Source organism: Alexandromys fortis, unplaced genomic scaffold (genome assembly GCF_014885135.2).
Source record: "Alexandromys fortis isolate MF-2015 unplaced genomic scaffold, M_Fortis_MF-2015_v1.1 scaffold_19, whole genome shotgun sequence".
In the NCBI taxonomy this organism is placed as follows: domain Eukaryota; kingdom Metazoa; phylum Chordata; class Mammalia; order Rodentia; family Cricetidae; genus Alexandromys; species Alexandromys fortis.
Genome location: NW_026067890.1, coordinates 16,273,612 through 16,296,176, shown reverse-complemented (window position 1 = coordinate 16,296,176; position 22,565 = coordinate 16,273,612). Strand labels below are relative to the sequence as shown.

Genomic DNA, 22,565 nt, shown 5'->3' with positions numbered 1-22,565 from the left:
AAAAAAATAAAAAATAAAAAAATAAAATAAAAATAAAAAAATAAAATAAAAATAAAAAAAAAAAAAAAAACAAAAAAAGCACTCCTCATTAACCCTTGCTGCCATGGTGACCTGCTACCACCCCCTTGACTTAAGCACTCTGCTATTCTCTAGGGTTTGTCTTTTACTCCCAGCCATTCTTTTTCTGGCTCTTTTGATGAATTCTTTCCACCTTCTTTAGGGTTTTCATTGCCGCTGATGCCGACTATCTCTGAGTGAGCCTTTCTCTTTTTTTTAATATAAGTTATTTGTAAAAATTAGAGAATGAAAAGATTTTCTAGAAACCACATCACTGGCTGGGAATTAGCTCGTCTTTATATGATTCTAGTTTTATTTCTAAGAAAATAGTGATTTCATCTGAATATTGGCCTATGGGAGTTTTATGCAGGTGGCGAACCATTAAATATGGGAAGATTTCTTTTTAAATATACTCAGGCCAAATACCTCCATAAAGTAAGTGATTGGGACTGATTTCACTGTTTTATTATGTTAAGTAAGTATACACATTAATTTTTTTTTCTTTTGAAGATTATTCATTACCAAAACTGCTTTGGTTCTTAAAACTCAGATTCATTTGATCTTAATATCTTCTTTCCTCCGAGAGCAGAGATAGCTTGAAAATGTTTGACTTTAATGTTTTTTTTTCAGACTAATCCCTTGTAAAAGTGTCGCGTGCTAAAACAAATGCGCATTTGAATGCACAATTGATTAACCAATTTTCAAATAATTAACATTTTAGATTTTGCACGTGCATTTGTTGCTCATTTGACCATATAATAATCAATTAGCCTTAATTATAATGGATTACTTCTTCAAATCTTGCACACAGATTCTAATAGAATGACAGGATTTTACATCACGTTCTATATTTTAGCTAAATAGACAGGCACTCACCAGCCCAGAAAGTGGATTTTTAAGGTAGGGAACATTTCAGTCCCGTGGAAGTTGGCATTTTGATTAATGAAGTGTTACAATTGTTTTTAATGTATTTATTTGGTGGTGCACGCAGTAAAATTAATCCTGATAGATGAAATGTGTTTAAAGCCTGCTTACAAAATGAATGGTGTCTCCAAGCTAATAGAGTTATAAATGAACAGAAGAAAAAAAATGGAGAAGACTTTAAAAATGAGTCAAGTGAGAATAAACGCCAGATTAAAAAACAATTTACTGTGTGTGTCTAGAGAGCCAAGGAGAGCTCAACTGCAGAGAATGTGACTTATGGACTAAGTGAGCCGCCGAAATGCTGGTGTGATGTAGTCATAGTTGTGGAAGGCCGCATAGAATCCAGCTGCTTGCCTGTGCTTCTGTGTGCAGAGCTGAAAGGCAAAGGTTGAAACCGTGTCCTGAAGGATACACTAAGAGTCAATGTGGAGGCTCAGGCACCTACAAAGTGATGAACATCCTCCAAGGCAAAAACTGATGATGCCCCTTAGGGGCGCTTTCCCTTGCCTCCCCTTTGGGTTCTGAAAACAATGTAGATCCATTTGAAGTTTCAAGCATAGGCCAGACATTTGCCTATGAAATTGTTTACAAAAGAGAGTTCCCATTTTTAAATAGCACCCAGAGTTTATGTAGGCAGTTCTCCCAAATTTTTCAAGATGTGTAAATAGCCAAGGTCTCAGTTTTGGGAGAGTTCAAACAACCACCTACTACTCTACACGCAGCATTCTGCAGGCTGCAGAGGCGGGTGCAAGCTCTGTCAAGATCGCTAACCACTTGTTGGACCCTAGGCAACCTGAGAAATCTGTGACCCTAAAGAGGCTAAGGAATCTTGGTGTATTCAGTTCCTTCATCTTTAAATATAGACTAATAAAATGTTATTGCTTTGGCAGTGCTGAAGCCTCGGCTCTCTCTCAAACTTGCTATGTAGCCAATGTTCCAGTCTGCTACTCTATCGCTGTGATAAAACACTGACCAAGAGCAACGTGAGGAAGAAAGGGCTTATTTCATCTTACACTTCCAAGTGACAGCCCGTCATCCAAACAAGCCAATGCAGGAACCTGGAGGCAAGAGCAGAAAGCCAGGCGGTGGTGGTGCTCACCTTTAATCCCAGCACTCAGGAGGCAGAGGCAGGTGAATCCCTGTGAGTTCAAGGCCAACCTTGTCTACAAGAGCTAGTTCTAGGACAGCTGGGACTGTTACACAGGGAAACTCTGTCTTGAAAAACAAAACAAAACAAAACAGAAACAGAGACCATGAAGATCGTGGAAGAATACTGTTCTCTGCCTGCCTCAAAATCTCTCGTTACGATCCCTTTATTACAAAGGCCAGGCCTACCTTCCCAAGAATGGCACTGCCAACAATGGGTTGGGCCCTTCTGCATCCACTAATGGACAAGAAGATGCACAAGCCCGTGGGCCTTTCCAATAGAAGCAGTTTTTCAGTCGAGGTTCCTTCTTCCAGACATGTCATGTGAACAATAGAACTAACCAGTACAGCCAGTGGCAGAACATCTCATCCACTTCCCCATCTCCAGAGCTCTAGGGTTGCAGCTATGTGTCTCCATGCCCACCTCCACTATTTATTTTTAATCTCTTGGTTTTTTCATGGTGAAATGAGTTTTTTCAATTAATTAATTTATTTTTTTAAAAAACAGTCTTTTCTCACTTTACATACCAATGTCAGTTCCCACTCCCTTCCTACTGCTTCCTCTACCTCCCTCCCCGACCCCTCCATTCACTTCTCAGAGAGGGTAAAGCTTCCCACGGGGAGTCAACAAAGTCTAGCACATCACTTTGAGGCAGGACCAAGGTCCTTCCCACTATACCTAGGCTGAGCAAGGTGTCCCTCCATAAGGAATGGGTTCCAAAAGCCAGTCCAAGCACTAGGGATAAATCGTGGTCCACTGCCATTGGCCCCAGAGACAGCCCCAGTCATACAACTATCACCCACATTCAGAGGGCCCAGTTTGGTCCTATCCTGGTTCCCCCACTGTCGCTCTGGAGTCAGTGAGCTCCCATTAGCTCAGGTCAGCTGTTTCTGTGGGTATTCCCGTCATGGTCTTCACCCCTTTGTTCATATTATTGCTCATCTCTCTCTTCGACTAGTCTCCAGAAGCTCAGCTCAGTGCTTAGCTCTGAATCTCTGCATCTGCTTCCATCAGTTGCTGGATGAAGATTCTATGATGACAATTAAGGTGGTCATCAGTCTGATTACAGGAGAAGGACAGTTCAGGCATCCTGTCTACTATTGCTTAGGGCCTTAGCTAGGGTTCATCCTTCTGGATTCCTGGGAATTTTCCTAGTGACAGGTTTCCTGCTAGCCCTACAATGGCTCCCTCAATCGTTATATCTCCTTTCTTGCTCTCCCTCTCTGTTCTTCCCTCATCTGGACCATACTGTTACCTCATGTTCTCCTTTCCCCCTCCTTTTTGTCCTCCCTGCCACCTCTTAAGATATATGGGAACAGATATGAGTGTTGTTTATGGATTGATTTCTATGATTAAAAAGTACCTAATAATAGGTGATTAACAAACATTTTCTTAATAAATTAACAAATTTTACTTAATAAAAAAGTACACTTTACACATTCACGTGCATAGTATTCAATAAAATAATACTTAAAATTAAAAAAAAATTCCAGGTGTAATGAAGAAACTACATTAGATTTACTTTTTGGTTATAAGAAACTGACAACATAAAAGTGTTGACAAAGCAACCAGGACATGAAGGAGCAGGTACTAGAGAAAAAGAGATACAGAGACGCAATCTTTTGTTCTGCGTGTTCTTGTATCCCATCAAAGCTTGGACCAGTGTGGAAAATTGGAACCAAATAGCAAAACACCTCTGTTCAAAGGCAAAGAACCTAGCATGACTTTTTTTTAAAAAATCAAGTGAACAAAATCTAAAGTGTGAGGTGTGGAAAGTAGAGTCTGAGAAATCAAAACCTCAATGACATGAGCAGTTCAAAGATGTGACTCCAGCAATCAGTGGATTCCCTGAGGTGCCCGTGAGGAAGCCGCTGGGTGGGAGCACAAACACTGGAGCGGTTTGTGAGGTGGGGAAAACAAGCACGGAAGCTCGGGTCTAACTGAGCAGGAGGGCTCTGTGCAAGCAGCCAGATGAACATACCACACACGACTGTGGGAGCAAACCAGGGGCAAGCAAAATCTTACCACTATCCAGCTTCAAAACCTTGTCCATCCTATTTTATTTACATTCACTAATTTTTTACTTTAGTGTGTGTGTGTGTGTGTGTGTGTGTGCACATGCATATCCATGTGCATGCTCAAGTGTCACAATGTGCGTGTGGGAGTTAGAGGACAGCCCACAGGAGTTCATCCCATCCTTCCTGTTTTTCCATTGTGCAGGTCCCAGGGTCAAATTCAGGTCATCAGACTGAACAGCAAGAAGTGCCTTTACCTGCTGAGCTAATTTCTAGCCCTAGATACTCTTTTTTTTTGTACATATTTTTTATTTGGTGGTTATGGGTATTTTGCCTGCATGTCTGTTTGTGCACCACATGATGCTTGGTGCCCATGGAAGCCAGAAGTTCTGTTACCCCTGAAATGGATGGTTGTGAACCACTACGTGAATACTGGGAATCACACCCGGCTCCTCTGCAGGACTAATAAGTACTCTCAACTATTGGCCTATAGCTCCAGCCTCCTCATATCCTCTTTGTTTACAGATAACAATGATGCTTTCTATGAAGATAGATTCTAGGCACTTACACTTGCTCATATATAGTGCCCATTATTTCGTTTGGCACTTTCCATGAATTCCAGTAATAATAGCAAGGTAACAGAACCAAACTGCAGAGAACGAAATTATAAAGCATTACATTTAAAATGAGATTAATCTACAAAAGTAGATGACATGAAAAAATAATAAGAGATACTGAATCCAGAAAAAGAATCAAATGAAATACTTTAACCAAAATATTCAAAAGATAAAAGTAAAGACAACAGAAGGCTATATTCAAGCAGAAACAAAGAAACTGAAAAACATCAAGAGAAAGAAAATACATATGTAAAATGGAGAAAAATTGCTTTAACCAAAAAGAGATAGCAACATAAAGTAAATGGAAAATTTCCAAATAATGTGTCATAGATCTTACAAGTATAGAGAAAATACAGAAAATATGCTAAAAACACCATTTTAGTTGTAAAGAATTTTCCAAAATTAATAAAAAGCATCAGTTTATAAATTCAGAGAATTTCCTGGATTAAACAGTAATAATAAAATCATCCCTGAACATTTCATTTTTTCATGTTTAATAAAAGATAATTACATCACTTCCTTCCTACTTTCCCTCCTAGTCCTTCCTGTGCACACCCCTTCAAATAGATAGCCTCTTTTTCTTTTATTCTTATTGTTACATGCACGCATATGAACAAATGCATACGTACACCTGCTGAGTCCATTTTTGTTGTTTGTGTGCACACAGCTTCAGATTCATTAGGTGTCTGGTAATACTTTGTGTAAGGGGCAGGACCCTATGAGATTTTCTCCCTTCTGAGCTAAGGTGTCTATTGATATCGTCATTGTTCAGGTCTTGTTTATGCAGCCCTGTCTAAGAGAGGCAGTTACACAGCAGAATTATAGGCATTTCAGTTTTGTTTTGTCTTTTTTTTTTTTTTTGTGCTGAGTATAGGAGTCCAACTTGGGAGTAAAGCTCTTGCCTAGTGCGCGCAAGGTTCCTGGCTTAATACCCCAAACTTCAAAATAGGAGGAAAAGAAACAAGGAAGTGCTAGAAACTGAAACAAGAAATCTTAAAACAGATAGGAGAGATGACAGGTTTTCTTGAAAGAAGAAATAAGCATGATAGCTACATTCTCAGCAGTAGCAATGGAGCCAGGAAACAATGCCATGATGTCTTCAAAGCATTGGAAGGAAGTAGCTGCCAAACTAAAATTATATGCACAGTGAAAATACACTATGAAGTTATAAAATAAATACACTGTAGTTTGAAAAAAAAGTAAAACAGAAAATATGTTCCTAACATATCTATACCATAGGAAGAAAATAGAGTTCTCAGGCAGAAATAATAATCCCAGTGAAAAACAGAAATGTAAGGAAGATTGGAGATGGAAATGTGTCAGTTAATATTGGCATAAAATGCCACTAATACCTTGTGCAGTCTTTAATGTATGTAAAATTAAAATAAGTTATGAAAATTAGATGAAAGACGGGTGAAGGATAAACATAATTAGAGTCTTTAATTGTCTTAACGCTGTTAGAAAGTAGCAAAATTTCTATTTATACATACTATATAATATCTATGGTAACCATTATAAAATATAGTGGTTAAATGATATGGAAAATAAACTTCCTATTCTATAAGAATCTTACATAGCATATGCATACTATGTAAGAGTTCTAACAATCAAAAGGGCAGCAGTTGGTCAGAGTGGCAGGGCACACATTTAATCCCAGCCCTCAGAAAGCAGAGGTAGGTATAGAGTTCCGAGAACTGAAAGGCCAGCCTTATTTAACACAGCAAATTTAATGCTAACCAGGACTACACAGTGAGACTGACTCAGAAATAGAACGAATAAAAATATAGCAGGGCCGTCATAAAGAAAGGAGAAAATATAAACGTGAATGGAGAAAAGAAACAGAAGACACCAGGTGTTAAGCAAGCATGAGATTAGATAAAGAGGCAAGAAACTAGTTAATTCCAATTGACAACATCTGATGAAAATCACAACCAGTTAAGTTCTTCTTAGGACAGAAACATTTTGACTATAAGGATGTGGAAGTTTGAATGTAGATCATGCTAACATCAACAAGAGAAAATCGACATGGCTGCATGGGTAACATAGCAAAAATGAAAGCAATATTGCTAGTTATTTAAAAGGACTTTTTTTAAATGGTGTGTTAGATAAAGCAAATAAAAATTCTAAACGTGGGCATTAGGGGAGTGACTCAGTGGTAGAGCACTTGCCTAAAAGGTATAAGACCCTTGCTCTGATTCCCAACATCAGGAGGGGGGAATCTAAATGTGTGTAGTGGTATTCCACTTGTATTTTAATAAATAAAACTTGCCCGAGGATCAGAAAAGTAAAACAACCACATTGGCCAGCCTTATAAATCAGGCAACAATAATATGCACCTTTAATTCCAGTACTACATTAGTTTGACATAGAAACTAGGCGGTGGTGGTGCAGGCCTTTGATCTCAGAACTAGAGAAGATTATAAGACGGGAGGAGACAGCTCTTAGACACAGTCTTCATTCTGAGGTTTCCTGGAGGCAGGATCACCATTTCAGACTGAGGTAGAGGTAAGAGTGAGTGGGTGGCTCCTTTTCTTTTCAGACCTTGAGGTTGAAGCCCAATTTCTCTTTCTCTCTCTCTCTCTCTCTCTCTCTCTCTCTCTCTCTCTCTCTCTCTCTCTCTCAGTTTTTATTAGTCATGCTTTGAATCTTTACAACTCTAATAACACTAAAATACATAAAGCCAATCTAATTGTGATAGTGCTCACCTATAATCCTGGTACTTAGAAGGCTGAGGAAGAAGAGCACTAGCCTGAGGTCAGCCTGGGCTGCACTGTAAGAACCTTGCTAAACAAATAAACCATGTGGCATGAAGATCAGAAAATACCTAAAAATGAAGCCGAACTTGCTTGCATGTGCTGATAATCCCAGGATTTGGGTAGTTGAAGCAAGAGGATAGCAGGATCCAGAGCTCAGCCTAAGCTACATAGCAAGACCCTGCCTCAAAAAAAAGAAATGGAAAATGGAACTAACAAATGTTTAGTTTTGAGTGAGTGTGTTACAAAAGTAAAACAGAAAGTCGGTGCTCGTTTTTAATCCCCAAAATACACAGTAATATTAAATTAATAAATTAAGTTCAAAGGGAACAAATTTTAAAAACATATAGTTTTTTTAATTAGAAGTATAAAATACAAAGAAAAAAGCAATGCCATGGATAAAGCTAAAAGTCAGTTTGTGGATTTGAGGTAATGCTGTGGACTGTTGTTTTCTTTTGCTCTGATTGCTAGGTACACGAGTGTCCTTCGTTTGTATGAAGACATCTTGTTCATATGCCTCCCCATGTGACTGCACACCTTCCAGTATGCATGCATTTACTTGGGGGGAAAATACACATTTTTGGTACACGACCTAAAGTTCTTTATTCTAAGTTGTTATTTGTCCCACTCTGGCATTTTTTTAGCTCTCTCAAGAGAAGGAAAGGCAAAGCCACCTTTGTAAGACCTTCATCCTCACCATTCTTCTCGCGCCCCCAGCCTCCCCTCTCCCCTATCTTCTCAGCCCAAGGTCAGTTCTTCCTGAACTGGTCCTCTAGGGAATCCACCAAGGAACCTCCTAGAGCAGACCAGTGTGTCGTGTTGATGATGAACCGTGTCTTGTTATATTTCCTCTACTTTGACTTTCTATTGGAATGTGTAAATACTGCCAGAGAAGACAGTTAAAGGATCAAGAAGTTGGTAGAACACAAAATATTTTCTCTCCATCCAGACATTCATAATATATTGCACATTAAAATGTTCCTTAAGCCCTGCAGCAGATAAAACTGTTAATGGTTGATTAATTCAATATTCTCCAAATGAATTTGTCCAGTGAGGTTTTTTTTTCACATCATGAAATCTTCTCATTTACTGAGGTATTTATGGAGTACCTAGTGTAAGCCAAGTGCTATTTTCTGGGTTTCCAAGAAAGCCAGGAACTCTAAGAGCCATGAACACATTGCTGAGAGCAATGACCAAAATAGAATATGATTTCATACACTCATAAACATCATTAAGAGAAAGTAAACCGAGTATTGATATAAATAATGGCCTCTGAGGTTTGGGGAGTAGGTAGAATCAGAATCCACAGATTATACTTGGGAAAGTCACTTGCATTCAAGGTGATAACATCCACCGACTCACAGAGGTAGCACCAAGTAGTCTTAGGTTTTCAATGAAGGAGCTCAAGCTGAGATGTCACAGGTGTGCTTTCGTTGTCATAGGCAGAAGACACTATCTTTCAGTGAATGTCCTGGTCCTCTGTTCACAATATCTTCCTGCTCCCTCTTCCTCAATATTCATGAAGTCTTAGGTGTAGGACTTATGTTGTAAATATATCAATCATGGTGAGCATGCCATGCTCACTTGTTCTCTGCATTTTGACCAGTTGTAGCTGATTGCAATGGTTGATGGGGAAAATCTCACAAGCCCCCTCTGCTAATTGAAAATTTTTTGGCAATTAATGGCAGCTTGGAAAAGATGTATTTTTTTTCCTAGGGATAAGACCTGGTAGTTTATCCAGTCCCAAGTGCTCATCCCTAAACACATACTCATATGAGCAACACTAAATAGACTCATCAGATTGTCTTTATAATATATGTGAAACAATAATAATTAAAATATGAGAGACCATAAACTTGAGAAGGCATGGAAGGCACATGGGAAAAGTCTGAGGAGAAGAAAGAAGGGGAGAAAATGGTGTCAACACGGTATTAACATATGAGATTCTTTAAAATTAAAAACTAGTTTTTGAAAGTACACATTAAGTTAGAAGAAAAAATGCAGGGTGGGAATATGGGAGATTGAGAGAAGAGAATGAGAGCAGATTGTATTCAAATATATTGTATGCATGTATGGAGTTCTCAAAGCAGGAAAAGGATAATTTAAAAAGGGAGAAATTTGAGAAAATGTTCATTGAATTCTCTTCATCCCACTTAACGCTTAAGAACAAGTGTGAACAACAGCCACAAACAATATAAAATATCTCAGTGTAACTCTAACCAAGCAAGTGAAAGACCTGTATAACAAAAACTTCAAGTCTTTGAAGAAAGAAATTGGAGAAGATACCCAGAAGACGGAAAAATTGTCTCATGAATTGACAGTTAGCATAGTAAAAATGGCCATCATACCAATAGCAATATACAGATTCAATGTAATCCCCATCAAAATCCATCAAAATTCTTCACAGATCTTGAGAGGACAATAATCAACTTTATATGGAAAAACAAAAAATCCAGGATTACTAAAACAATCTTGCATAATAAAAGAACTGCAAGTATCACTATTCCCAATTTCAATCTGTACTACAGAGCAATAGTAATAAAAAAAACCTGCATGGTATTGGCATAAAAATAGATGGACTGATCGATGGAATTTAATCTAAGACACAGAAGTAAATCCACACACCTGTGGACCCTTGATTTTTGACACAGCAGCTAAAATTATACAATAGAAAAAGGAAAGCATCTTGAAAAAATGGTGCTGGTCTAACTAGATGTTTTGTAGAAGAATGCAAATAAATCCATATCTGTCACCCTGCACAAAACGTCCACGTAAATCAAAGATCTCAACAAAAAAAAAAAACAGATACACTGAATCTGATAGAAGAGAATGTTACAAGGAGGCCATTAATTTGTTTCCTGACTGTCCAGCAGCTCAGACCCAAAATAGTCACAGAAACCATATTACCTAACTCACTGCTTGGCCCATTAGTTCTAGATTCTTATTGGCTAACTACTACACCTTAATTTAACCCATTTCTAGTAATCTGTGGCTTACTAGGTAAAGTTCCATCCAGCTCCAGAGGGGCTACATGGCTTCTTTCTGACTCTGACTTCTTCCTCCAAGCATTCAGTTTATTTTTCCCCACCTACTTCTGTTCTGCCTCGCTTTGCCATAGGCTCAAAGCAGTTTCTTTATTAATTAGTGGTAATCACAGCATACAAAAGGAACTCCCACATCACCTGCTCTTCTCTGTTCAAATAAAAAGGTTTTAACTTTAACATAGAAAAATTACATACAACAAAACAGGTATCAAGCAATAATTACAGTTAGAATATTTATATCTACTTTATCTTTTTTCAATACTAATGAAAACAATAATTATAACTATCTACCTATTCTTTAACTCCATCAAAGACTCCAGAAGGATATAATATTACTTAAGTAAACAGGAAGTGCATTGTGAGCAACTTCCAAAACTCAGGAAATGACAGAGACATCTTGCTGCCTGGACAGTCACCCAAAGTTCTACTGTAATGTTGGACCATCCATCTTCAGCCTATAGGCCCATAGTATCCAGCAGACTTGTCCACGAAACAGGAAATTTCAAAGACAGTTACGCCTACATTAGAAGTTCGTCAGTTACTTTTTTGTGTGTCCTGCAAAATGTCTTGCAGATACTTTCATAAAACAGGAACCCTGAAGGATCATCTCACCTTTATGCAAGTTCAACAGTAATTTATCTGTGGGTCCTGCATGTCCAGTTCATCAAGCAGTCCAGGCAAGTTCAATTTCTTAACTAAGCAACTCCATAAGGAGCCTCTTCAATGTCCATCTTCCTCTTGAAGTAATTGGTGCTGCCAGGAGCTGATATGTCTCATTGTCATGAAAAGTCTAAGTTATTAAAACATTTTCAATGCCATAGTTTAAAGGTTTCTGAAAGATTTGTAGAACTCCTATCTAACTGGAATATATCTCTGTATATCTAGAAAATCTAACTAACATGACTACAAGCTTGGCTATTATAAATGACTCTCTATTAGTCTTTATTTCTTAATTTTATACATTGTATTTTAAATGAGCTATACAAACAGAATACCTTAATTAAGAGCAGATATATATATATATATATATATATATATATATATATATATATATACACACACACACACACACACACAAAATTGACCTTAAATTTGTATCAATAAAGCAAGATCCATACCAATGCAAATCTCTATAGCTTACCCCCTTTAAATGTAAGGAAACATTTATAAACAATATTTGGGAATTTGGGCATAGTTCTCTAGACTACTACTTGCTGATTGAGGGCGCTGTTAATCAGGTCTTTCATGGTGCATCCTGTTTGCTAGGTTCATCTAAGTCAGCAGTTGGGTGAAGTAATTTTTTGAGCCATGTTTAAGGCAACCTTTCACGGAGTCTTGGTCCATTAAACCATATTAGCCTGGAATGATTCCACAGGTTCTCATCCTCTGTGGAAACAAAAGAACAACCTCTTTTCCAAAACAACGTATCCTTTGATCCATATTTTGAAATCAAGATACCTTTAAGATATATATGTTGGTTTAGTTTAGCAGTCCATACAATAAAATTTCTCTTTGTACTTAGCTCATTCACAGTCAAAAATTCAAAGAACACACAATAATATACATAATCCAGACTCTCTGTGTATACTCCATCTTTATGTGGCTTATTTTTTTTTAACTTCTTTCAATCTATGACTGTCTGTACTCTGTCTCTTTAAAGACTTTACTTTTAAAAAAAAAACATTTACTTCACTTAATAACTCTCTATACTCTTTTTATCCTATGTATATTTATCCAACATTGTGACCCATTTATAGGTCTTTTTATCTGGATTTGTCTTTATTGCATATCTGTAATTATTTTCTGACCAGAAGCAATTCTTAAAATGCTAAGTGCTTAATTTGCCCTTCAATGTTTCTCCTTGGCAGATATTGATGGTCTTAATGCTTTCCCCTACAGACATAAAAACTGGATTGCCAGTGTGCTGGTTAATTTTTGTCAACTGGATGCAAGCTGGAGACATCTGAGAAGAGGGAACCCCAATCAAGACAATATCTTCATTCTTGGTTAATGACTGACATGGGAGGGCCCAGCCCACTGTGGGAGGTATCACCCATAAGTAGATGGTCTTCAAGGTATATTTATGGAGTCTGAAGAGTAAACAGTAAGCATGGTCTCAGTTTCTGCATTGCATGCCTGACCTGACTTCTCTTCATAATGGATAGTAAACTTTAATGTGAGATAAACCCTTCCCCACCAAGTAGCTATTGATCATGGTGTTTATCACAGCAGTAGAACAGCAAACAGGACAGTCAGTCTTCATTCTGTACCATTATGAAACCAGTCAACCCTTGCATTCTTTCTCTAGTCCACAGCTTACTGATTTCATCTAATACTGTACATGAAGCCCCATGTCCAAAGACATAGAAAGGACAAATGTGATGTAAGTAAGGGTCTTACTAAATTATTGTAGTTAGAAAGTTGAATAATCTCCTTTTGTGCCTCCCTGCCTCTATCTTAAAAATCCTTAGAGGCTTCATGGGAGATATAACTAATTTGTTTCTGACTTTCTCAAACCACAGTGAATACAATTGGATAGATGCTTGAGTCATGATTAAAACCTTCACCCACTGGAGCCTTTGGAGGCTTTTAAAGGTTTAAAGTAATGATCCAGTCAACAGTCTTTTGCCAAGCAGTAAAAATAGTATGCCATCAAACAACTTCCCCCTAGGAAGGAATTACTCACTAGCATAACTTCTTTGTCTTTGTGCTCTCTTCCTATTTTGCCTGGCTACATCCTGCCCATCATTTCTCTTAGCAGTATAACATCTAAACACTCATCAGACCTTGGAGAACATTCAGAGCCAGCCAGAACAGAGAAAAAAAGAGCCTCTAACCCACTACCTAAAAATATATGAGTCATCCAAAGTAGAAGTTGAGGCCAGGAATCTGTAATTATTATGAGCACCAAAGAAAGTCATAATGATTGTACCGGTGACTCATCTGCCTACTTCTTTTCGTCCAAAAAAGATAAGTCAAGGTACAGGAAGTTGGGAGTGAGGCAATACCAGGAAAGTACACAACAGACAGCTAGAAAAGACATGAAGAAAAATGAGATCTGTGAGAAGCTATTAGAAGGAAACCAGGCTGATTCTGAAATCACTGAGCAGACACAGACTCATGAAACCCAAGCCTGCAGTAACTGGTAGAGAAAGGGGAAGGAAAAAAAAAAAAACTCAAGAGACTCAACAGGCAAGCTCCAGGTTACCAATTTATACTCTGTATAATGGCTCAGCTTGGAACACTGGATGCAGAGATAGTCCTAAAGAGAAAAATATTCTGGTAAGAGAGGGAAAGCTTATCATGTAACTGAGGTGTCTAAGTGCTTCTGCTATCATCAGCACACTCCTACAGTCCACTTTCCTCATGATTCCTAGAACAGAGAACCATTCTGTTTGATGGAGCTTCCCATTATCTGTTCTGAGTTTATATTACTAGCTTAGTATCCATAAAACTATGCTATAGGACACTTTTTCTACATCTGTCTCCCAATAGATGAAACTCTTTCCAGAGGTTACAGCTTGCCCATCCATGCCTCTCCTCACACATCATAGTCCTGCATCCAAGTAGGCATTTTAAAAATCTTAATGATTTGAATCTAATTGAACTGGGTCTTGATATGTCATTTGTTACCACTCATGCTAAATGAGTATGAAAATGGGTTATATTTGGTAATAATTCTCTGTTGGGTCCTATGAGATTGCATTTAGGTTTGTGTGTATCCAAGTAAGAAGAATGAACAGAAAATCAACACAAGAAGATAGGCTAGTTGATTAGAAGACATGTACCATAGGAAAGGGGGAAAGATATAATGAAGTCAGAAGTTCCTGTTATGTAGTGTGGGCAGTTCACAGCCCAAGGATAATGGTTAAAGGTACTGCTCACAAGGTGAGGTCTGACCATACTTGCAGGAAGCAAAGAGGCCGGCCGAATGGATGTTTGAGAAGGGCATGTATCACCTTCTCCTTCCAACTTTATAGAAGATCTGCAGCTCTTGCTACCTTGAGGCTATGAAGATATGCTAAATTTGCCAATGTGCAGAAGCATTTACATTTGACTCACACAATAGCATTGGTGAGTAAGGCTGTGGTCATTTTGGTACTGTTCTATGATGTGAGAGAGCGGGAACAGGAACAGAGAAAGGAGAAGCTCTGCCACCCTGAAGAGTAGGGGGCAGGTAAGAGATAGGGAACTTCCCTCGAATCTGAGATTAAGGAAGGCTCCAGAAATCCTGTGGGTAGAATTAAGTCAAAAATCAATCATTGTGAGACATGGTGGCTCATCCCTTTAATGCTAACACTGGAGAGCTAGAGGCAGAGGCAGAGGCAGAGGTAGGCAGATCTTTATGAGGTGGGAAGCCAGCCCTGTAGAGAATTCTAGGCCAGCAAAGTGAGACCTTGCCAAAAATCAAATTAAAGCAACAACAACAAAACAAAACAAAAACTTGCCTGGCTCATCCTATTTCCTAAATGTTCTTCTCTCTAGTAAATTCCAATGATCTAAGCATGATAGAAACAAAAGTGTCAGTTGAATGATTGACACATTTCATCACTGTGTGTCAAGGATACAATGATAAAGATAGTAAAAAGGGGGGGAGGGGCAGAGCGCTATCCTTAATAAACTCCTGAGACATTGTTAGATCACAGGCTATAACAGAATAACCACGAGTTACAAGATAATAACAGTAAAATAGGTTTGTCACACTCTAGAGTCTAGACAATTTAGTCAAAAATTAGCATTGTTTTCAAAAGACAGAAACTTTGAAGTCATGCGTTCATGCCTGACGATCCCATTGTTGTAAATGTCTTTCCTATAAAGTTCCAATCTGAAGAGTTTCAGAAATCTCCTGGTTGCTGTTAATAACTCAGTGTCTAACCGGGGAGCTAATCACCACCTTCACCATGGTCTCATTACCCATGGACATAGAAGAGAATGCAGACTCACATAAATGAGAAACTGGAAGAGGTGATGTGATGAGATGCCTCGGGCCATCATGCAGAGGAAAGTGGCATCAGGCAGTTGCACGCACACACAGGACACACACACACACACACACACACACACGGGACACATCCTGTGTTTCTACTGCGAACTCCACAGTGGAGGTTTGCCTACTTGGCGGTGGTGCTATTTTATGTAAGATGGAAGTACTTGGGTCCCAGAGAGAAAAACATTGTCTTCAGCTTTATAAGTCTCAAATAAAAATCCTTCCAAAACTCCGATGACAATGATGTGTGGATCGCATGTAGATGGTGTTTAGTGACATACCAGGGAATGACCCGTATCAATAAGCAGGTTGATACCACTGTCTCTTCTATGGAGGGAATTCTAAATGCATAAATATAGGAGGAAAAAAATAACTGTTTCACAAATTAGTTATTTTTTTAATTTTTCTCCAGACTCTGTCGTTCAAAGGAGGGTGTTTTGGGTTTTGTTTTGTTTTGTTTGTTTTGCTATTGTTATTATTACTTCTGTCTCACTGCTGTGTATTTCCTGTTCCCATTGCTACATAAAGCACTCCTGCTGTTTCCTCTGCTCTGCTCCTACCTTAGATGCTGAGTGCACTGTCCCAGCGGAGAATGCTGAGTCCTCGGTCCTGCATATCTTCACATAAGATGTCTGAGCAAAGCAATAAAAGGACAACGCCACTGTGTGCGCCAGCCCAGGACTTCCCCTTTGTATGAGCTGAGTCACGCTTTTCCTGTTGTCAACTGGAAGGCTGTCCGTTGATGTACGATAGGGCTGGCTATCTTGCTGATGTCTAAAGCCAGGCGGCAAGGTTTCCTTGCATTTGTTTCCCTTTCCTTGGGCTCTGACCAATTAGAAGCTGCCCACTGGCCGAAAGAGATAAGGAGTGGCTTACGGAGGCTCTGACGCTTCATGGAATGAACTCATTTCTGACGATTTGCTTCTGTTTGAGTGCTTTCTGGGGTTCCTGCCTTGCACAATCTTACTGATTTTAACACAGGGCTTTGGGGTGTATATATGCATTTTCTGCCTGATATCTGCTCCATTGGCACGTGCTTTAAAACCACAGATACAGTTGATTGGCTGGAATAAAAAATGTGACAACGGGAAGTCAGAGGATGGAATCAACTGGGAAATAAGCCTAACAAGCAAAGTTTCTGCTTAGGAGCCAAGACGGGAATACTGTTCTGAGGAACAAATAAACAGAACAAATGGAATGAAAATGTCTGTCTGTCTGTCTGTCTCTCTCTCTCTCTCTCTCTCTCTCAAAAACAAGCACTCAGACTGTGCTAACTATATTATCTTCTGTGCCTTGTAACCAACGAAGTGGTTCCGGATATTAACCCACAGTACTGTTGCTAGACATGACACGATCTTCCAAATGAAGTGAGAGGCATGTTTGTGTGTGTTAGCTGGAAAATGCTGGCAATACTATAGTTGTTTGAGGATCACTATCAGCAGCGGGCTTTAAAAATAAATGTTCTGGTCTAAGTTAGTCTCTTGGTGTATTCAGCAAGCATCTACTAAGAGCTTCATCCAGGGAAGGCACTCTTGGAGGCATTATGAACCACAGCATTCCTTCTCATTCATGCGCCCCTGAGGGTTGGGCCAGCACTGCTCTGATTTCTCAAGACTTCTGAGCACCAGTCCTCAGAAGGGTTTTTATTTCTTCCATGGTTTATTTTCAAAAGAAGTTGATTTAACAGCAGTGGGGGAGAATTTTTAAAATAGCCAAATCAGTGGCTATTCTGAAGACAGAAAAACATGAAGATGAACTGAATAGGCCGGTTGTACTGGCTAGCATCATGTCAACTTGACACAAGCAAGAGTCATCTGAGGGGAAGAAACCTTACCTGAGAAATTACCACCATAAGATCAGACTGTGGGCATGTCTATAAGCATTTTAACTAGGAATTAAGAAAATGACCGCCCATTGTGGGTGGTGCCTGGGATGATGCTCCTGGGTTCTATAAGAAAGCAGACTGGGTAAGTCATGGAGAACAAACCAGTAAGCAGCCCCCATCCATGGCCTCTGCTCAGCTCCTGCCTCCAAGTTCCTGCCCTGTTTGAGCTCCTGTCCTGACTTTCAGTGGTGAACTTTTATGTGGATCTATGAGTGAAATAAACCCTTTCCTTCCCAAGTTGCCTTTTGGCTATGGTATTTCATCTCAGCAACAGAAACCCCAAGTAAGACACAGGTTTTAGGCAAATACCAGGAAACAGTACCTCATAAACATATGATGAATTAATGATTTTTTTTACCTGAAGATATTTGGAGATGTAAATGGGTTGAATAGACACTTGGGGAAAAATTTGGACAGGCCAACAGTTATCAGTAGCTGGGCGGAGTATCGAAAACAGTGTCTCATATCGGTATCCTGTTCAATCCTATCTCAAGAGTTTCCATGTGATATGCCACATACATGATGGCACATGTTCTCTACCTAGATAATTGACTTGATCACTATCTCTCAACATCTGCCAGAAGAAAAAACCTTATACTTTACAATGGGACATTTCAGGGCCACTTTGTTGGAGGGAGAATAACAAAGGAGAAATGAAAATATAACTAATAGACGACTCACAATGTATATATTGCTGTATGTAATGAAGAAAATGCTTGAAAGGAGGTCCTTTGGACCCACCAATACTCATTTCAGTGAGCTTTAACTGAGTTTAAAAAAAAAAACTCTCTAGAAATTAAAATCAGAATTAGAAGAAAATATACATAACCTACTGAATCTGCTTAGATTCTCAAATAGAGAAACTAAGACACAAGCCAGTTACATGCCTTCCAAAGGCCTCAGCGTTCAGACAGGAGGAAGTAGCCAAGCACAGCACAGCCACTGAGATTCCTGGTTTGGATACACATTTTAATCTGGATAGAAATTAGTGAAACTGCATTCAGCATGACCCAGTCATCCTGGACCCCCTGGTGTGAGGTGCTCCTCTCTAACCAGAGACACGGTCCTTTGAAGGAGGCTGTGATGATTTCAGCTCGTGAATCCACCTTGAGAGGTGTTCTTGGCAGCACACCCATGGCCCTTTAGAGAGTGTTCACCCACCCTGTTCAACACAACTGTCCTTTTACTGTTTAGAATAGGTAAAAAGTAAAGAAAGAAGACCTTTCTAAGTAGAAATCCAAAAAAAAATAAACCCAGCAATAATCATGCAAAATATTCAGCTATATAATTTCTAAGACTTTCACTTAAGAGTGCAGTCAAATACCACTATTGTTCACTGCACAGCTATGGATCAGTTTGCTCATGTGTGAAGCCTAGGAAATACAATAATTTTCCCTTTAGAAGAAGGAACCTGGTCTGAGTTATTACGCATACAACTTGATAAAAATACATTATTCCAGATGGACTCCAGTTGCTGGGCAGATGGAAATGTTTAAGTAAAGCTCTAAGAACTTTATTATCCTAAATTAAGTGGTCAGAGAGGGAAAGCATGCGGGTATAACTATAACCTACATAATTTTTAAGGTTACTAAATTTTTAAAATTCTTTCATTACTAAAAATCTTCAAGAAAACAACATTTAATTTTTGAAAGGTTGAGTTTTATAGTCAAAATATTATCAATGAGCTGTAACTGACATGAATAGTCTTACTATGACTTTCGATTTAGCACACAGAGACAACCTAGCCATCAGCCATACTTAGGTATTGTGGATGTTTTTGCTCTTTTACTCTTTTTCTTTTTGTACTTTTGAGGGTGGAGGTCACCTCCCAACTTCAAAATATATATAAATTACACGCAGAGGTTTATTCTTAGTTATGAGTGCCTAGCTATAGGTTGGCTTTTTTCTTGTCAACTTTTCTTAAATTATCCCATCTACCTTTGGCCTCAGGGTTTTTATCTTTCTCTGCTCCTATATACCTCTTGTTTCCTTCTTACTCCGTGCCTTGCTATGTGACTGAGTGACCGGGTGGCTGGCCCCTGAAGTACTTTCTTTCTTTCTCTTTGGGGAACGAGATTTTTCTTCAGATTTTTCCTCATATGTGTCCTCAGTGTATATCAGACCCCACCCCATTCCTCTCTCCTGCCTCGCTATTGGCCATTTAGCTCTTTATTAGACCACCAGATGTTTTAGACAAGCACAGTAACACAGATTCACAGAGTTAAACAAACGCAACAAAAATAAAAGTAACACACCTTAAAATAATTTTCCCCAACACTTAGGTTTCTTTCTCTTTCTGTGATTGAACAGGACATCCTCAGGCATATGCCAGTGAATACTTTGGGAACATCACGAGTGCAACTGGTAATTGGGATAAATGGGACTGATAATGGGATCTGGGATAGCAGATCGTCCAACTTTCAGGTGTACTCGGCTGTTGTCATATCTGGGTTTCATTTCTATTTAAAGATAGATTTCAGCTAGTCCTATCTATGTTTAAGGGTAATTCCACTTGACCAGTAAAGCAGAAATTAACTCATAATGATGCCTTGATTGATACTTCACAGCCAAGAGTTCTATCTCTAATAGGATTCATTCCTGCTCAGGATCTGCTTGGCAGAGAAGACGTTAACTCTCCAGAATCCCAGAGGTCTTCCTTGAGTGTTACCTATTGGAAGTTTCCTTAAACTACAAGCTGCAGGAACATCACCAACACCCCTGGATCACACAAGAACTTTGGCCACACAGTGTCCCATACTGTTTCAGAGTTTTTTCTAGACTGCAAATGTTCCACCTTTACTTGGGACAAGGTCACTGTACTGTAGTGATATTTCATTTGTATTTTAATAAATAAAGCTTGCCTGAAGTTCAGAGAGTAAAACAGCTGCACTGATCAATCTTACAGACCAAGCAGTAAGGACACACACCTTTAATCCCAGTAGCCACTAGTTTATTTTAGAAACCGGGAGATGGTGCATGCCTTTAATCTCAGCACTACAAAGGATTATAAAACAGGAGGAGACAGTTCTCAGTCACAATCTCATTCTGAGATTCCTGGAGGCAGGATCACCATTTCAGACTGATGTAGAGGTAAGAGCCAGTGGCTTGCTGTTTTGCTTTTCTGACCTTCATGTTGAACCCCAATTTTTGTCTCTGGGTTTTTATTCATTGTACTACAGTGTATTGAAGCTGAAGTCTAAGATGCAGAGGACATTGCCTGTAAGACCAAAGGAGAGAGCCAGACAGTGGTGGTCCATGCTTTTAATCTCAGCCCTCAAGAGGCAGAAGCAGAAGGATCTCTGAGTTCAAGGCTAGCCTGGTATATAGAGCAAGTTCTAGGACAGCCAGGAATACACAAAACCCTGTCTCAAAAAAAAGGAAGGAAGGAAGGAAGGAAGGAAGGAAGGAAGGAAGGAAGGAAGGAAGGAAGGAAGGAAGGAAAGAAAGAAAGAAAGAAAGAAAGAAAGAAAGAAAGAAAGAAAGAAACAATAGCAGCAAAAAACAAAACAAACAAAAATACAGGCCAACAGTGGCCACACTTGCTGTCCTTTGGCAGGGATGCAAAACACATTTTGACTATGGGATGTACTCTACTGTATCCCTATTCACATTAGACACTGTGTGACTATCTAAAACCTTCACAAAAGTGCCAGGTTACTGAAACTTGTAAAGATGATATATTGTACTTACAGACTGGCAACTCTTACAGCGGAGGACTGGACCACATCTGCAAACCTTTAATAGTCATGGTGATTAAAGACCTAAATCTTCAAGAGGAACATAATCAAACATCTGCATCTCATGTTTCAAGGTCTCAGTTTCCTGACAAGGGTGTTTGGAACTCTGTTTATCAGGTTGGATAGTCTATTCCACCACAAGAGATAAGAGCCTCTTTATAAACAACTACCGAACAGGTACTCTGCCTCTCAAGCTTGGCATTTATTTGTTAATGACCTGCACTTGATTTCCCATTATCATCAGCCAGCTCAGCAGGACTTCTGCTCCCCATCCAGTATCGTTAAAATACCTGATTCTGCACACCCACCTGCAAGTGTGTTTCCCACCAGTGTTTCTAACATGTCCCCTCTGGAGTGGTAAGCAGCAACCAGACCGAGGTCTTGAGTCAGGGATTATCTGTACCTTGTTGGGTATGAATAAGCCAGGCTCCAAGCTCCAGCTCAGTATCTGACTCAGCAAAACACACTTGGTATCAATTGTATTAATTCTGGTCAGCTGAGAAATAGGTCCCACAAAGGGAATAAGCATTTAAAGTGTTTTTGGTAGAAACACCTGGAAAGATGAAGGGACCATGAGTAAAGGGGTCCTTATTAACACAATGAGAATCTAAGACCTATGAAAAGAGGAAATGTTGGCTCCTACTTGACACTCTAATTTCTTCAATTTTCACTCACAGACTGTTAGAGGAATTGCAAGTTGATGTACAAAAGAAGCCTACTTGAAGTTCAATGCAAAATGGGTCCCTAGCAACTGTTAAGTTCCATGCTCAATGCAAAGAATAAGAAAATAATAAGCAGAGCCCCCGAGTGTCCCACACTTCCCATGAAGATGGGCAGACGTGGAAGGTAACCCTTTGCCTCGCAACAACTCCTATTTCTCATTGAAATTGAAATTAGGGCTAAGCACTACTTATCCTAAATAGCACAAAAAAAATAAGGTATAATTATATCCTATAGAGATAGCCTCGAAATGTGTTCTGTCTCATAATGATGATTACTGAGATATATCTTTCCTTTCTTTAGAAAGAGGAAAAACAGGGTTTGTAAAAAGAGGTAGGATGAAGCCAACACCTGCAGCTCTATGCCAGGAACATCTGCAGGCATGGCATTAAGCTTGCCTTTCTTTTTCCTTCCAGCTCTTTGGAACAGGAGTTACTGTCAAGCCTTCCTTATGAGGAAGTGGAGGCTCATAGGGGTTAAATAGCTTGTTCATGCTCACACCACTCATTATCAGGAAGAATTCATTGCTGGCATGGAAACCTATGTATTAAATTTTTAAGACCTTCATCTGCAAAGTGGACTTTAACTCAAGAATGCAGGAATTTTTTTGAGTCAAATTATTTTATTTCCAACATACAAGTATTTCCTGTAATACCAATTTTAAAACATGATGAATTCT

General features: G+C 39.1%; 1 long non-coding RNA gene across 5 annotated transcripts in view; it reads left to right on the top strand.

Moving 5' to 3' along the window:
* The window catches only part of LOC126511917 (uncharacterized), a 92,171-nt gene extending 74,970 nt beyond the window's left edge, over nt 1–17,201 (top strand). For 2 of the 5 annotated variants that reach the window (XR_007594867.1, XR_007594831.1), the window contains 3 exons: nt 12,457–12,661; nt 14,469–14,631; nt 16,110–17,198. This is a non-coding gene — a long non-coding RNA (uncharacterized lncRNA). Of the gene's footprint in view, nt 1–12,456; nt 12,662–14,468; nt 14,632–16,109 lie in introns of all 5 variants that reach the window. The other 3 variants (XR_007594888.1, XR_007594892.1, XR_007594839.1) reach the window with 3 other exon arrangements.
* Nucleotides 17,202–22,565: the final 5,364 nt, after the last annotated feature.